General features: G+C 36.4%; 1 protein-coding gene across 6 annotated transcripts in view; it reads left to right on the top strand.

Moving 5' to 3' along the window:
* The window catches only part of PDSS2 (decaprenyl diphosphate synthase subunit 2), a 284,208-nt gene that overhangs the window by 162,110 nt on the left and 103,997 nt on the right, over nucleotides 1–18,101 (top strand). The gene's annotated exons all lie outside the window — the stretch shown is intronic.

Here is an 18,101-nt window from a genome sequence, read left to right as displayed (position 1 = left end):
GTAGAAAGAGCATCTTTCCCAATTAAATCTACCAATTATCATCTACCAGTCATCTACCAATACCATCAATGATGGTATTGTCATCTACCAATAAGAATCCTTTAAAATGTCGATAATTTCAAATTAATTAATTACAGAGTGCAGCTGTGGAGAATATTGCTGGAGGTTTTATTTTTAAATGCCATATTTTTAAAAACACATCCTTCAGAAAAATGCCAGTGACACTATATTAGAGACAGATATGGCTAAGAAAAAAAGTATGTGAATATGTACCAAGAATAGTGATTCTACTATTTTTTAATATTCATATAATCAATATAAAAAGTTCTTTTTATTTTATTTTAATATACATGAATATATGTTATTTTTATTTCTTTTGAAATTTTGTGTATTTTTGGAAGTAGTTTTTGAATAGAACTAGTTAACAAGTCCCCCAGTGTAATAAAATCAATTATTAGTTAGTACAAGTTTCATCAGATGCTTCCCTGGTGGCTCAGATGGTAAAGAATCTGCCTGCAATGCAGGAGACCTGAGTTTGATCCTTGGGTTGGGACCGTTCTCTGGAGAAGGGAATGGCAACCCACTCCAGTATTCTTGCCTGGAGAGAGGAGCATGGCAGGCTACAGTCCATGGCATCGCAAAGAGTCAGACACAACTGAGTGACTAACACACACACACACACACACACACACACACACACACCACCACCACCACCAAAAGAGTCTTCCTGCAAGGTGAGATAGTCCAAATCACAAGTACAGAATGGCACATTTTAATCTTGTAGAGCATTTGAGTTCTTACCATTTTATTTTGTGCGATTCCTTCTTTCCTTCTGTAGGGAAAAATTCCAATGGAAACTGTTTTCATTAATTGCAATTCTACAAAAGTTTCAAAAATTACAAAGTTTTAATTATTTTATTACTCCCTTTTACATGGCCCAGTTTTGATGATAAATTTTATAGTGTCATACCACTTTAAAGACATTTCTCAGAAGTTATTTGAAATCCTTCTGTGTACATTCTGTTGGCTAAAATTTAATGATACAGTCACACCTAGCTCTCAGAGAAACTAGGATATACAAACTTTTGTGGGTTGCCATGTGCCCAGCCAAAAATCTGGAAGATACAGAGAATAGATATTGGGAGACAAATAGCATTCTGCCCTACCTTCCCTTCACACTTTTTGGTTAATGCATAGTTTCACAAGACAGACCTGCTGGTTTTAGGGAGAACACAGTATGGTGCCTTTAGTATGTAGTTTATGTTCATCTGAAGAGGAAGCTAAAGAAAGAAATTAATTGGCCATATAAAATGGAATTATAAATAATCTCAGTTTACTTGGGAGCCACCTTCTACATTTTCCCTCTTCACCATACCTGCCATGGTCTCCGTTGAACTTTGGGTCTTGGAGAAGGAGGAAGCCTCAGAAAGTGCGAATCTGGTATGGTTTCTGGCTGCCTCGAGCTGCACAGGACTAACCACACACACTGACCCCTCATGGTTTAGATCCACATACTTGAGAGGAAGACATGTCATGGGACAAATTTATATCTGTTTGCTCTGATCATCAGTTTTAACTCACTTTAAGCTATTCTGATGAAGTCCTTTTCTTTTTTTAAGATTTATATGTTTATTTTTTGGCAGTGGGGGTTCTTTGTTGCTGCACGTGGCTTTCTCTAGTTGTGATGAGCTAGGGCTACTCTTCGTTGCGGTGCACCGGCTTCTCGCTGCAGGGGTTCCTCCTGTTGCAGAGCACAGGCTCTAGGTGTGAGGACTTCAGCTGTTGCAGCTCATGGGCCGTATACAGTTCTGGCCTAGTAGTTGTGGCACAGGGGCTTAATTGTTCTGCGGCATGTGGGATCTCCCTGGACCAGGGATCAAACTGGTGTCCCTTGTACTGCAAGGCTGATTCGTAATTACTGGACCACTAGGGAAGCCCTTGATGGAGTCTTACATAAGATTGGGCTTCCCTGGTAGTTCAGTTGGGCTCCCTGCAGTCCTGCAATGCAGGAGACCCTGGTTCGATCCCTGGGTCAGGAAGATCCCCTGGAGAAGGAAATGGCAAACCACTCCAGTATCCTTGCCTGGAAAAATCCCATGGAAAGAGGAGCCTGGTAGGCTGCTGTCCATGGGGTTGCAGAGTCGGACACGACTGAGCGACTTTCACTTTCATTAACCTTTTATATAAGGTTAAGATGGTGGTATTAAGTACAAATATTATTAACATACTATAATGACACAAGCAAGTGATCACTTGCTTTAGCCACTTCACTTTATGGAAATAACATTTAAAATGTTCCTTTTCTTAGCTAGCTTGTATCATTCACACATTCTTTCTTTCAGTGTGGTTCAAGTTCAGAGAAAATGGAGGCTCTGTTCTCATCAAAATCAAATCAGATTCATAGCCTGTGAAATCCATTCTTGGTGCTTTGCATTCAGAAGCATCACTATAAATGTTCCAGAGTCTAAGACCTCCACCATCTGCTCCATTAGGCACCGGATTTCAGTAGCACTACTTGATTTACAAAAAAAAAAAAAAAGCTTATCATATCCAAGCAACAGTTCAGCCTGAAGCTTCTCCTTCAAATAAGAATGGTCAAGCATTCCCTTCCCATGAAGTCCTGTACCTTCATGATCTCTGCACAGGTTTGCACCTTTAGATTTGCATTTTATCAACCTTTGTCTGGTGAGGAAGTTTTTTCTTTTTAAGCCATGGTATGTTTTTTTCTGAATTTGATAGTTGTGCGTTAAATTGAAGCCTTTATTGTATGCATCCCCCCTGTGTTCATCTGAAACAGATCTTTTGCACATTGTTCTTCAAAGGGTCATTTGAAGGTTCTACAAGTTCACTTTCAAAAGATGCTTCACTGGCTCACTTTTTGTGAAAGACCTTGAGTACCATATCTAGGGTCCATAATTGATCTACAAATCTAGGCTTTCTGTAGCCGTATTTTAATCATAATGGATGACTTCCAAATCATGTGAATATTGTTTTAAACTGAGTAAATTGTAAAGGGTAACTAAAGTGCTCTTTCAGAGAAAATCCTTTGATAAAGCAAATCACCCATATTCAGAACTGGTTCTTTTCATTTAAATACATGGTGGTATTCCCCTTGGAATTTTTTTTTTTAAGGAAAGTAAAGTTTTATCTCAAAAGAGGACTAATTTTATTAAATGAGTTCCCAGAAGCTTCAGTATACTACTATTAAAAGAGGGAGTCAGAGGGGAGGAAAAGGTGGCGATAAGTAAGATCTCTACATATGATAATGTCTTAACAAAGCTAGATGTCTGTTTGACATTTTCACTTTCTTTCATAAGAAAGAAAATTTGTCAGCATTAGCAACATAAACAGAGACCTCAGCAATAAGGGGACAGGCAGAACATAGCACAGAAATGCTGTATATAGTATTCTGTTTTTTCACAGTAACAGCCTGCTTTTTCTTTGAGAGTGTATATTTAACTTGGTAATTAAAGTTAGCATATTTGTAGCAACTTTTAATTTTCTATAACTTACTCATTCTACCAACATCCCACTTTCTTTTGCTACTGAATTCTTGTCTGAATTTCTGTGTTACATGTTTGTCGTACTTCTCCTGGGGCAGACCATTAGATGAAGTGTTCTGCAGTCATATGAAATTCAGAGCTCTTTTATAATTGCCAAGGGTAAAATTAGCAAAGTCAATTATTCTCCCTTTGGCTTTTCCCTGAAGATATTAGGGGTCTTCAAGGTAATTGCCTTAGGTAACACTTAGATTTTTAAATATCTCTAAGTATAGAAATTGGTATATTAATCCTCTGGTAATTGTCTTACTATTATAGCTATAGTCATATAAGTGTGAATTAACAAGATTTTGAATTCAGTAGTGAATTTAAAAATTAATGCTTTAAAAATTAATGAATTTTCATTCATTTTCAGTTATGGAACCTAAGGGCAACTTTTTATTTTAGTACTTCACTATATAAAGACCCTGAACTAAGAGACCTCAGAATACCTCTTTTTAAGCCATAAATTCTCTGACTCCTTTGAAATAAATTGCTCTATATTGTGTTCGTGTAAAACATCACTGAGTGCTGAAATGATGGGGTCGTGCCAGAATCTAAAATTTTAATGTTTGAGCATCAGGCTATCAACGAGACATGCTAGATAATTGGGAGAAAATCATGACATGGAAAAGCACTATAATTTAGAAATCTGGCTGACCGTTACAGTTTTTCCCTGGTTCCCTGTATTTATTTGTGGACTAGATTTGTATTTTAGGATTAAGCCACAGTGTAAATAAGACAGTGCACATTACTACTTGTCATCTTAAAAAAAAATTTTTTTTAAAGAGTGTTTTATTTTATATGTACAGTGATAACCCTAGTATTTAAAAAATTTAATTCACCATATTATTATTTTTAACCTTTTTAGTGATTTTCATTTAATGAACCTATCCTTACACATCTGAGAGTTAGCCTGGGTCTTATCTAAGCACCCTGAAACATCATTGTGATATCACTCCTGGGAACCATTCTATTAAGCATTAGTGATTTATATTTCTAAATAACCAGTGGCACAGATGTACTTCTTACATAGCTGATGTATTTCCTTATGTTAACTTTGTTTTCCTAAAGGCATAAATATGTTGTTTACTAGGAAGAAATTTAGTTGTATAAATATGCTCAATTTAAGCGTGTAAATCTCCTTTTGTACTGTCTATATATTTTAATAAAGCAGCTGCTATTGGTTATTTGATGTTTTTCTTATCTGTTATATTAATTTTACTTATAAATTCCTATTGAAAAGTAAAACCTAAAAACATGCTATGTCATATGAAATTTAAGTTTTTCTCTGTCATATTCATTTAAAATAGCGATTACTGTGACCTTGTGTGTTTACAGACCAGGGTCACGTGGCTGAGGATGAAGAGAAAGGAATCAGCTGTTTATCTGCCCAGTACTTTGTAAACTCTGAACTCAGGAAGTCCCTTGAATAAAATCAATAGAAAGGCCAAATTAGAATACTGAATAACTCAAGTTGGAAAATACTTTTCTTTCCTCTCTCTGACTTTGGAGAAACAGCAACTTATGCCAGTGAAATTGGTGGGGAAAAAGTAGATTTAATTCATATGAATTCTAGAAAGTGGATAAAGGGAATTACAAAAATTGAGATTGCTGAAGTGTACGATAAGATTGCCATAATCAGTATATTTCTACCTCTCATGGCCAACCATGGTTCAACTCTACCCATTTAAGAGGTTGTATTTTTGTAGAAAACAGGCTTTTAAAAAAATGAGTTTCTTTAAATGCCAAGCATATGGAAGAAATGCTTCTCTTGCTCTTTTTTCTAGTCTTCAGGTTTCTGACATAGACAATTCAGAGAAGTATCTATTTTGCATAATGGCATTTGACCTTGGACTCCCTGGTGGCTCAGACGGTAAAGCATCTGTCTACAATGCAGGAGACCTGGGTTCGATCCCTGGGTCGGGAAGATCCCCTGGAGAAGGAAATGGCAATCCACTCCAGTACTCTTGCCTGGAAAATCCCATGGACAGAGGAGCCTGATAGGCTGCAGTCCATCAGGTCTCAAAGAGTCAGACACGACTGAGCGACTTCACTTTCACTTTCATTTCACTTTCACCCCCAAAAGACATTTCATTTCTTTTTGGCACCAAAAGGGTAAAGTTCAAGGTTTTAATGAGATAATAAATTTTAAAAGAACATAATATTTTGTCTTATTTCTAGTACACATCTCAAACATGTATTACTTTTATTTTAAATGCAAGGAAGCAGATTCAGACTATAAATATAGTGTCTGTTTAATACTTGGCTATGTTAGCATCATATGATAAGAAAAAACTGGAAAATTATTCTGGGAATTTTGAAACTGTGATTTTATAATAGCATTCTGACTTCTCTAAGTGATATGAAGATAGTTTCCTTTATCATTACAATGTATGACACCTCCCTTAGGTTCTGTGCATAATTATTCTAGTCATGAAAATCTACACTTGAGTGGGTTATATGAAGAAAAGAATATTAATCCTGGGTGTCAAACTACAGAGGATGAAAACAATTAATTGAATAATTTCCACAAGTAAAATACTGATGACCAGACTCTTTTCCACCCATCCTTTCTTCACGCAGTGGACCTGTACGCGGTGCCCCTTTCTTTGTCTCTTACTATGCATTACTCAGTTCATTTCACCTCAGGCAGTCTTCAGAATGTATACACATCCTCTTTAATTGTTTTCCTTCAGTTTTTCGTTTTCCTTTTACCTGTTATTTCAGAAAAATTGTCATCCACCTTTTTGCCTTCTCTTTACTTTTTTCAAGAGGAAAAATAAACCAACAAAGTTTACTTGGAGTTGAAGAACTAAAACTTGGTATATAAAAGGAAAATTATAATAGAAATGAAATAGGCATAGGAAAGAACCAGTGTATGTATCCTCATTCTCTTATCGAACCAAATTTCCCTGTAACTATCAGCATTTAAAGATCATTTTTAAATATTTCATATTTAGTTTTGTTTTTCTATTTGTTTAGTTGCAGGTATTGGAAGATTGTGGTTTTCTATCCAATTTTTTATTACAGGCATAAGGTATTTCTAATATTGTGGACTAAATAAGCTTTTGTGGGTTGCCCTGGAAACCGAGCCATCATTTATAACCTTATATTTTGGGAAAATGTAGTATGAGCTCCAACAAATTTACTTACAGATAAAAATTTTAAATGTATTACAGTTGTAATCTCATGCCTGCTATATTAAATTAATACTGAATTTGGATACCATAAGCAAAAGAAAATTTAAGAGCATCCAAAAGGATCCATGTGACTACTTTTCATTAATTATAGTGATATAACTTTGGTTTTGGCATTTCCATCATTTTCTTCTGAGTTGTAAATACTCAACGAAAAAATTCACTCTAAGAACAAGTTGGCTTACAGGGCCTTAACCCAGAAGCAAATTTTATTTATTTAGCAATAGTGATTGGGAAGAGCCCTTTTCTGGCAGCTAATGACCTACTGGAGGACTTGTGTGCCCAAGGCAAAGCTGAAGGCCATTAGCCCAACTGGTCATTAACTGACAAATGCCTGACCCTGAGGTCATTTCTGATATCATAAATTGTGAAAACATTAAAGTGGGTTGTTGGAAAGTATGGTTGTGCCAAGGAACTTTCTTTTTAAGAATTTTGGAAAATACATTGAGTTGTTTGCTGTTATTCATGTGGCTTAATTGTCTTTCTTCTTTGTTCAAGTCAGATATCAGTAAACACTAAAACTATACGGTGTGTGTCTGTCTAATCTTTAGTTTTTGAAGGACAGTTTTCCTATTTAGAATATCAGATTAATTACTTTATTGCTAAGCAGCTACACTCTTGTGGATTACTTATGTTTTCATAATGTGTTAAGCTTTATAGCATTTATCTATTTTATATTCCTTAGTGATGTCATATAAAGCTACAAAGAGACATGGAAATAGCCCTGATGTTGAAGTGTGTAGACCTACTTCCTATCTCTACCTTGTTTAAAAAAAATAGTCATTTAACATTGGACAACTCATTTTATCTCTCAGAATTCCAGGTGAAACCTTTTTCTCCAGATTGTTTATCTAATGTCTTAATACACCATTTTGGAAATGAAATTAGAAACTTCATAATGTAGAATATATAATAGTTATTAAAATTACTACCAGGCATTAAAAAAATAACAGCTTATACTTTTGAGTATTTACTATGTAGTAGACACTGTTGTGATTTTTGTATATTAACCTATATAACCTCTCCCGAGACAAAGGAAAGAGCTGATTTCCTTGCGATAACAGTGCTAATAAATGGTAGAGTTGCTGTCTAAATCCAGGCAATCCAGCTTTGACATCCTCATGCTTAACTGAAGAAGAAAACAAAGAAAGAAAGAACCACAATAGCCTTTTTGCCAGAAATTTTGCACTTAGAGATATTGGAATTTATAATATCTTAAACAATTAGTGGTTTTTAAATAAACATTTCAATAAAAATGTCAATAAGGCTTTATAAAACATTTTAGAGAAACAACTACTAAGCAAAGGCAACTTGTTTTCTTAGTTTCCTCATCTATAAAAGCAGCATTATTTCCATCCCCTGCCTCCTTGCCAGTTCCAATATTCTGCAATTCTGAGTGTTGTGGGAAAAAGTCAAAAGCTACAACATACAACCAGATTCTGAAAAAGACATTCAATATAAAGAAAAGCAATCAAGAAAACTTTGTAATAAAATCGGAGGTGTAATAGAAAAATCAAAATGTTTTGTAACTATCAGAGATCTTGAGATTGGACATGCATATTTCAGCAATCTAAAGTAATACCCCAAATTTATGAACTCATCTTTATGGCCGATTTGTGATGAGAAACTTATATTTTGTGATGAGAAGCTTCACTTTTTCAAGTAGTTTAAGCCATAAGGTGGTATACAAATGAAAACAGCGATTGAACAGAGTGGTAATTGTGCAAATTTATTTTGAAATAGTTAAGATTTATACAGTGAATTCACACATTAGAACAGTATTGATAATTCAACAAAAATTTTTGTTCATGTGCTAAGCATTCGAGATAGAGATATCAGTTTAAAAGTCAATTGTGTATCTTTATAAATTAAAGAATTTCTAACCCAAGGGTATTCATTATTTGATTCAAGGGAACAATGCAGCTAGTCTCAATTCTCACTACCTAATTTTTTTAAAAGGAGGGGAAAATGGATTGTCTTAATTTTCTAGAATGCAGTATTAGTAGGGCCCATTATTTTTAGAATTTCATTGAATCACAGATTTTGAAGAACTGTGAAGGTATTTGGAAGAAATACAATTACAGTTTTAGACAAGATGCATGGATTTTTAACACATATGAGCCATGCTTTTATTTCTGTGACTGCCTTTGAAGTGCAGACCTTGGGATGTCTCAAAATTACAAACATCTGCCTTTCGTGTGGCCCAATTTGAACAGGAACTGATTATGCTGAAAGGTGAACTGTGTTACCCAATAGGACATGGTATCCCTGGAATTTGCAAGATGTATATGTGAATCCCAGAAAAATGCTGAAGTTTTTAACTTGTTGGCCAAATGTGGTCTAAGCCAATTTGTTTTCATGAATCTAATACAATTAAAGCTAATAGTCAACATCAGTAATATAAACCAACAAGATTGATATGTACCCTAACAGAATATACTCTACAGTACCCAAGAATGATTCTGTTTTATCCTGCCTCTGTTTACACTCAGTTGATTTACTTGTTTTTGGTATAAAGTGATAAAGAAATTAACACCTTTACAAATATATTTCAGAATAACAATGTTTAAACTGCATATGAAAAATTTGGGGATTTTGCAATTAACATGGCTAACCAAGGGGCTTCCCTGGTGGCTCAGTGGTAAAGAATCTTCCTGCCAATGCAGGAGACATGGGTTCAATCCCTGATCCAGGAAGATGCCGTATGCCGCTGAGCTACTAAGCCTGTGTGCCACAGCTGTTGAACCTGTGCTGTAGCGCCCCAGCGCTGCAACTCCTGAAGCCCGCGCACCTAGAGCCCATGCTGCACAAGAAAAGCCGCTGCAATGAGAAATCTGTGCACCACAAGGACAAGTAGCCTCCACTCACGGCCACTGGAGAAAAGCCCATGCAGTGAAGAAAACCCAGCACAGCCCCAAATAAATAATTAATAATAAGTTAAAAAAATTTTAGAAGATGGCTAAGGTATGAGCTATACATGACATTATCAGCATGATATAATGGTTCAAACCACATATCAAAATATGAGTCATATATGACAAGCTATGAGCTATTCATGACATATCAGCATGATGTGAGATAATGGTTCAAACCACAGATCACATCCTGCTTATTGGTGGCTGGTGAAATCGATTTAGTAAGTAACTATTAACACCTTTTTTTTTTAATGAAATACAAAAGAAAATAGGAATAATTAAACCTTTGTTTTATAAAGCTTTTCATTCATTTTTATACATATGCATGTATACATGTACTGTGTCATGATGTAAAATACAGTTCTTACTCTGGGTTACCATTTAAAAATTTTGAAATCCAGTACTACCAGGCAGTGTCCTAGCCAGCAGCATCCTCAGTTGCATGAAATACTCTACTATGATTCTGGTGTTCTGAAGAGTCACACTGTGAACTTCTCAAAAGTGGAATTAACTTTTCAATAAAATCATACTTGGAAAACACCACTTAACATCACTGAGAGCGCCCTCAAATGAAGAAGCAGTGAAAGCAAAATGTAGGTTATTGGCCACATGGGGAAAAGTGTGCAGATCACTGAAATGGCAGACATTGTTTTCTTCAGAGAAAGTCCAGTCATAACAAGGTATGTTGTTGTTGTTATTAGTCGCTCAGTCATGTCTGACTCTTTGCGACCACATGGGCTGCAGCACACCAGGCTTCCCTGTCCTCACTATCTCCCAGAGTTGGCTCAAACTCATGTCCATTGAGTCGATGATGCTATCCAACCATCTTATCCTCCATCATCCCCTTCTCTTCCTGCCCTCAGTCTTTCCTGGCATCAGAGTCTTTTCTAATGAATCGATTCTTCGCATTAGGTGGACAAAGTATTGGAGCTTCAGTTTCAGCATCAGTCCTTCCAATGAATATGCAAAAGCATCTCCTTTTTCTTTATTTCTTCTGAAAAGTTTGATCTTGATGTCAGCATTTTAAATTACCCACCACTTTTTCAGGAACCTAATTATTTGGAAGGAAAGTTATGACCAACCTAGATAGCATATTCAAAAGCAGAGACATTACTTTGCCAACAAAGGTCCGTCTAGTCAAGGCTATGGTTTTTCCAGTGGTCATGTATGGATGTGAGAGTTGGACTGTGAAGAAAGCTGAGCGCCGAAGAATTGATGCTTTTGAACTGTGGTACTGGAGAAGACTCTTGAGAGTCCCTTGGACTGCAAGCAGATAAACCAGTCCATCCTAGAGGAGACCAGTCCTGGGTGTTCATTGGAAGGACTGATGCTGAGGTGGAAACTCCAATACTTTGGCCACCTCATGCGAAGAGTTGACTCATTGGAAAAGACTCCGTGCTGGGAGGGATTGGGGGCAGGAGGAGAAGGGAATGACAGAGGGTGAGATGGCTGGATGGCATCACCGACTCGATGCACATGAGTTTGGGTGAACTCCAGGAATTGGTGATGGACAGGGAGGCCCAGCGTGCTATGATTCATGGGGTTGCAAAGAGTCGGACACAACTGAGCCACTGAACTTAATTATTGTTTAAATAAATGATATTTGTCACTGCTCAGTGACAAACACAGCCAATCATACACCCTCATGCAAAAAGTAAGCAACTTTTGAATTACTTTTGTATTGCTAATAAAAGAAATCCACATTTTTGGCTAATTGGCTATAACTTGCAATTGCACAGGCCTCCCTGGTGGCTCAGACCGTAAGGAAACCTCCTGCAATGCAGGAGACCTGGGTTCAATCCCTGGGTCAGGAAGATCCCCTGGAGAAGGGGATGGCAACCCACTCCAGTATTACTGCCTAGAAAATCCCATGGACAGAGGAGCCTGGTGGGCTACAGTGCATGGGGTCACAAAGAGTCGGACACAACTGAGTGACTAACACACATACAACTGCACATTGTAATTGACATTCCTTACAAATGTGCACAGTATAGGTGCACATTTCGGTATTTCTGATCCTGGGGCTTACTGTTGATACAGTTACCTCTTACCTAGATAAGCAAACTGAGCCCCTAAGAAGTGATGCACTGGCCCAAGGTCATGCAGCTCATCTGAGTATTATCCTTCTAGGTGATCAAAGACAAATAAATAGCCTTTTTCTCTGTATGGCCATCACTTCTCTCACTAATACAGTACCAGGTACATAGTAGGCTATCAACACATGTTTTTGAAATGAGTGCACTAGCCAATGTAATATTAAATTTCAAACTTTATATGCAAGCCATTTTCCTGAACTTGTGGACTATTTGTTTTATCAGCTGTGATTTTATACTTTTCTGTAGTTCACTGAATTTTCATGAACCCTTTTGACAAATGTTACCAGTAGTTAGGGTTTATAAACCAATGTATCAGCTGTTCTAAATTAAAAATTAAGATTATCAATTTGCTTAGTTTTTGCTGCACCTGTCCTACTGGTAGTGCCATTTCTCTCTCTGCTCTTCCCCCTTAGCCAGAAAGAACTTCCAGCTCACTTGAACAGATTGCCATCCCTCCCACAAATAAGCACGGCCTTACACATTTGGCAGCATTGAAAAGACTCCCTTCAAAAAGCCGAGTTAGAAGCTTCTTCCAGAACTCCTGTGAGTTAGTGTGTTTGCTACAGCAGACTTTTTATCATTGTCTTCATTAAACCTGGTCCTTGTCTGGTAGGAAGGAGTGGAGAGAACCGTTCTTTCATAGACTTCATCAATGGCTTATTAAAGCCACTCATTTATACTAATCAGCATACAGATTAGGGCTCATCTGGGTGGCTTGTGCCCAGGTGGTGAGTGAGCAGATTCACCCTTTATTTGGCCACTGCTGCTGCTCCCCATGTTCTTCAGAGATTGCTTCTCCACTGAGGCTGCCAGCCTGGAAGCTCTGGCCAGGTACTGAGGACTGAATCCACCTGGAACCAGATTGCTTACACCCAGTTTGTAAATGATGAAGTGCTTTACAAATGTTAGATATTACTGGCCTCTATGGGAGAGCACTCATCCTTTACCAGTCCTCCTGTACTTTACCTTGGTGATATAAGTAAATCTTTCATCTTTAAAAGCATCTCTCAAATACTTTGTGCTCCATTTGAATGAAGAGGAATGAAGTGTGACACTAATGGCTCTGATTACCGTTAGCAGGCTATTTGGCATCCTTTACCTATAAAAGTATTTTTCCATAAAATGTTTTCACTGACAATATAATTTCTGTGGCTTAAAAAATAATTCTTGACAATATCCCTTCAAATGCCAAAGCTCTTTGAAAAGGACGTATTTGCACCAAGTCCATCTTTTGTTCCTCCCAAGAATTAATTCTCCCTCCAGGGTGTTTTACCTTTGCTACCGCTTCATGCTTTGCTATTTGTTCCTAGGGGCTGGGGGAGGAATGCAATAAATTTGTGCATAATTAATGCCATGAGCACGGCAGATGCATGCACACACATGACTGTTTCCTTTGCTAGCAGCTGTTAAGAGTACTAAAGGCTGAGGGGCTGTGTGTTCATTTGCTTCCCAGATAGCATGATGGATCATACATTGTCCTGTCATTCCAAACTGTAGTAAAAAAAAAAAAAAAAATCATTAAAATAACCTTCCAGTGCAAGATTTTGAAAGATATAAACTCTTTATAAATTATAAAGATTATAAATAGATTATAAGACTATTATAAATAGTCTCCACAGTTTTAATATACCAAGCAGATTAAGTACATAGCGACCTTTTTAAAGTGAATTAAAATACAATTATACCACCTTCTTACATAAACTCAGATAGCTTATGATGGCTTAAGTTTCAGTTGAGCCACATCAGTTTAGAATTAACATTTTTCCAAAGATGTGGTTGCATTTTACTTTAAATTTAGGATAGGCACTCCTTTGCTGAAACCAAAGTGGTCTGGTTTACTAGTGAAACATCTACAACTCTGTTGAGTCTGTTCCATCTGTCAAATGCTAACTGACAGTACTCCTGAATCACATTTATTGAGAAGGGCACAAGTTGTCTGCACAGAATGCTTATCACCAGTTCCTGATCTTATTTTTGCGAATCCAGGGACTTTCCATTGCTCTATTCCATAAATCAATTTGTGGACACAGCTTAGCTTGAAGCCTTTCTGAGGCTAAAGCAGGGTGTGCTTCCTCCTGTCCCTCTGCCTTAGAAGTAGGTTTTCTGTTGTATCTGATTATAAAGGCAAGATATATAAAGGGGGGAGAATATGTAATACATTATATAGTAAGTGATTATAAATTTAAGCAAATTAGAAAAGTTGAAAAAATTTTAATTAAAAATGTCTAGAATCTTACCACTTACAGATTATATTATTATTATTTTGTTGTATCAGACTTTTCTCAGCATACATAAACATTGATTGAGCTGATTTTTTTTAAAAGAATACCTGTCATGTTATTTTATTTTGTAACCAGCTTTTCTTTTTCTTTTCCTTAAGAATATGTTACCGACATCTTTGTAGAGCAGTGAGTGAGGATGGCACCTCCTACTTCTCTCAATTTCTAATTTTTAAGATGACAATTTTATTATAGCTTAGGGCATAATAATCACAACACTTTAGTTTTTCAGTTGAAAAAATTGTTGAATTGTGGTTACCCTTACCAAAAGATAAAGAATGAAGCAATTACATATTCCCCTGCAACTGGTAAAATTTGTCCCGTGAATTAACCATTTAACAAAGCCATTCCAAAGATCACTTATATCGGATCTGTAATTGTGCTAAGGTTCAGCTGCATCTAAAAAATACCTAATCTTTAATCTTCGGTGAGAGAATAGTGATTAAAATGGGAAAAGATCAACATTTTGCTTGAGAACAGCAATTTGATGTCCACTTCATTTCTTATGCAGCCTTCTCCCTGGTAGCCAAAAACAAGGTGGCAGGAGAAACCAGCTCATAACACTGACATGGGTAATGGTTACGACTTCTGGTTCACTGAGATCTAAGGCGTTACTTAGAAGATTGGAAGATAGTGTATGACATTGCTGCAGAGTCAGACTTAAACACATGACACAATCCATTTTTGTGCAAAAAGCAGTTTTGCATCTGCCTGTACAGGTAAGCTATTCTGCTGTTCTCACAACTTCTAGAAATGTAGAAATGAAGAAACATGTTTCCTATTTGCTTACTCTGTAGGCAGTAATAAACTCTCTAAAGTTTATTATAAAATAAACTTTATATTATTGATAATGACAGTCATATAATCTGAAATGATGATTCAAAAAACTGTAAGTCAGTGTTACAGAGACCTCTGATTTTGGTTAAAATAGTCTTTTCATGTGTTCAGTTGTTGAATTAAAACCCACTTTCTTCCCAAATATCTGGGTACTCTTTAATCTTGGTTTCCATGCTGTGCCTTTCATCTGTCTAACTTATATTGTACACTCCCTGAGACTATGTTCCAGATTCCCTTCTAAGTGCTCTACATACTTACTCATTAGAGAAGGAAGGAAGCAATATGGTCAATTATGCCATTATTGTTTGTTGCAACTTTGCACTTAAACCTGTTATTGTTCTGAATTCAATATATATAAGTTATTTCCAAGTATTAGAGCCCTTCAAGACCAGAATTTAGCAGTATGACCTTTAATTGACCCAACTAGGACTTCTTTGCCAGTTGGTGGAGTGGGCTGCCAGTCATTATAGTTTAAAAAATGGAAATGACTTAAAGTGGTTTAAAAAATAGAAATAGTTTCATTATAATTTCAGATATTAGAACCAAGAGGGATTGGGTACAAAAAGTTTCACAAAGGAAGTGATCATTAAAGTTTAGTTGGAGGGAAACGTCCATGTGAAGAGAACAGATTAAAAATAATATCATGAACAAAGATGTCTCATCAGTTTACAAAAAAAGCAGTTTTCAAATTAATTTCTTCATTATAAATACTAAGATTTGCATTTCTAAACTCAGGATTTTAGAACTGGAAGAAACTTAAAGGAATTATGTTTTGCAACTGCCGCTCCCCCCCCCCCATTTAATAGTTGAGGAAAACCAAGATTCAGAGAAATAATTGATTTGCCCCAAATCTCACAATGAAATTGGTAGTTAACGCCTTGCAGTAAAATATAGATCTTCTCCCTTGTAGTGTTTTGCTTTATTTCATTACAGCTCTCTAATCTGTTGGGCTTCTGAGGGTGGCTAACTTCGGGGGTCTTTTTAGCCTATCTTTTTCTAATAGAAAGTATTTGTTTGCCCCACCTATCCTCCTCTGCCCAAGGGCTTGGAACAGTAGCCCTTGAATCCTTCTTAGGGTCACTTCTATCTAAAGCACCAAAGTGTGGCAGTTAGGCTGTAGGTTCTTCTCTGACTATCATTATTCTTGCTACTGTAAATTTTAGATAGGTTGCCTAAACAAATCATTCCTCAAGAATCTGAGGCAGGAGTTGGGGGTGGAGGGGAGAGCTCATTAAGCAAGTGCCTTTTTAAAAAATTATTTACTTAACTTATGGCTGTGCTATGTCTTTGCTGCTACATGGTCAGTGGCTTCTCTTGTTGCAGAGCATGGGCTTCAGTAGTTGTGGCTCCTGGGTTAGAGCACAGGCTCAATAGTTGTGGCACATGGGCTTAGTTGCTGCATGGCATTTGGGATCTTCCCAGATCAGGGATTGAACCCATGTCTCCTGTATTGGCAGGTGGATTCTTTACCACTGAGCCACCAGAGAAGCCCCAGGTGCCTTCTTATATTTAAGTACAGTAAATATCTAAACAGGTGAATGCCTATAGTAGTAAGCCATGTAATGAACAAAAAAGATCGGATCATTAAATGTTCTTATTAACATATATATGGGCTGATAGCCCTATCATCTTCCTAGAAATATTTGTGATTCTAAAGGAGAATGGTACACATCTCTTTGGGGTATAATTTTAAAACTAAACATTTCAAGCAGTGGAAAGATACTTAAGTGTGTGCTGGATAAGTCACTTTTGTCTGGGACACAAGCAGCTCCCTTAGGCTATTCTGCTTTTTATACTCTACCTTCCTGGACTTGTTAACCCAAGCGAGTCCAAAGTTTTTTCTTTGATGGCTGTTTTTGGCAATGAAGGTATTATATTCTGCTTAAGCAAGGATGGTCATTTGGAAGTACAGGTCACTTATAAATTATAAATTTGTAAATACAGGTATATTTGCTAATTGCATTAACAGAAAAAGAATCAGAAAATAAAATGTTTTTGTTGCTTCCTGGTCTGGAATTTCAGAAAGTAAGGGAACACAACTCTGGTTATCCAAAACCAGGTCCACTGTTAAAATTAGTGTCAGAGTTTCTTTTTGTAAATCCCTCTTCACTTTACCAGTGCTGATCTCAGACCTCAAACTGTTTCAAAACCATAACATTCTTAGTGACTGATTGATCTGTATTATGTGTCCAGCCATCAGAGGGACCTTGGGATGTTGCTTGTGTAAACTGTAATCCAATCTGATGCTGTGCATTTAGTTACAGTCTTTCATAGACCTATTGGCGATACTCTATCCTCCTGGATTTGAGAGCAGAGCTTATCTGATACCTTCAGGGGGAAAAAAATCCATTCATTTTTCTCTTTTCCACACTTAAATAACTCAACACATCTGGTAACACTGTAGGATCATTGTCCTTGTAGTTCCTCTGCAGCTTATATTGCTACAATATTTCTTAAGTATTTGGTTACCTAAAGGGCAATGCGATTGAAAAAAAAAAAAAAAAAGACTTTGTATAGGTCTTACAAATTAACCCATCTGCAGAGCTAGAAAAAAATATCCCTTTAATCAGCAAAATTTCCGTATTAGCAGCCTTGTGTGTGTTATGCAGGATGAATGTAAATATAAATTTGGAGATAAATGCTTATGTGTTAAAATTTTAAAGCATACCTTTCTACAAATTAATGTCATTTACCTCTAAGAAAATGTTTATTAAACCCAAGGTACCTGAGGTTGAAGTATCTTGTTGTTTGAGTCTGTATCCTTTGGCTTAATAATGTCTTCAATTACAAGAATGATAAAAGCTGAAACAAAATACTTTAATTCAATCAGAACTAAGCTAAATTTTAGGAAGCCAAGAGTGGGAATTTGATATAAGACTGCATAACATAGAGAGCTAAATATACAAGATAATAAGACTTGGTAAGAAACAGATAGGGTTTCCTTGAGAATTGTGTGAAATGGCTGCATTGAACATTATAATAAATACCACTATTTTATCCTCTTGAATTATGATGGTTTATGCAAACAACTCTAAATTGTACAGTAGTTCCAAGGAGACCATTTACTGTTTTCTGCTTCTTTTTCATTCTGGAACAAGTTCAAAGCTTTTGATTTTGTTTGATTTTTTAAATAGTCTAAGCCTTGAAAATAATACAGTTTAGAGGAATACAATTTTACTATTACAGTTCTATTAAAATTTTCAGTGTTGTAGTACATTTGACCCAAGGGCCCTAT

Source organism: Bubalus bubalis, chromosome 10 (genome assembly GCF_019923935.1).
Source record: "Bubalus bubalis isolate 160015118507 breed Murrah chromosome 10, NDDB_SH_1, whole genome shotgun sequence".
NCBI lineage: Eukaryota > Metazoa > Chordata > Mammalia > Artiodactyla > Bovidae > Bubalus > Bubalus bubalis.
Note: the sequence above shows the minus strand (reverse complement) of the source record. Positions and strands in the feature narration are given on the sequence as shown.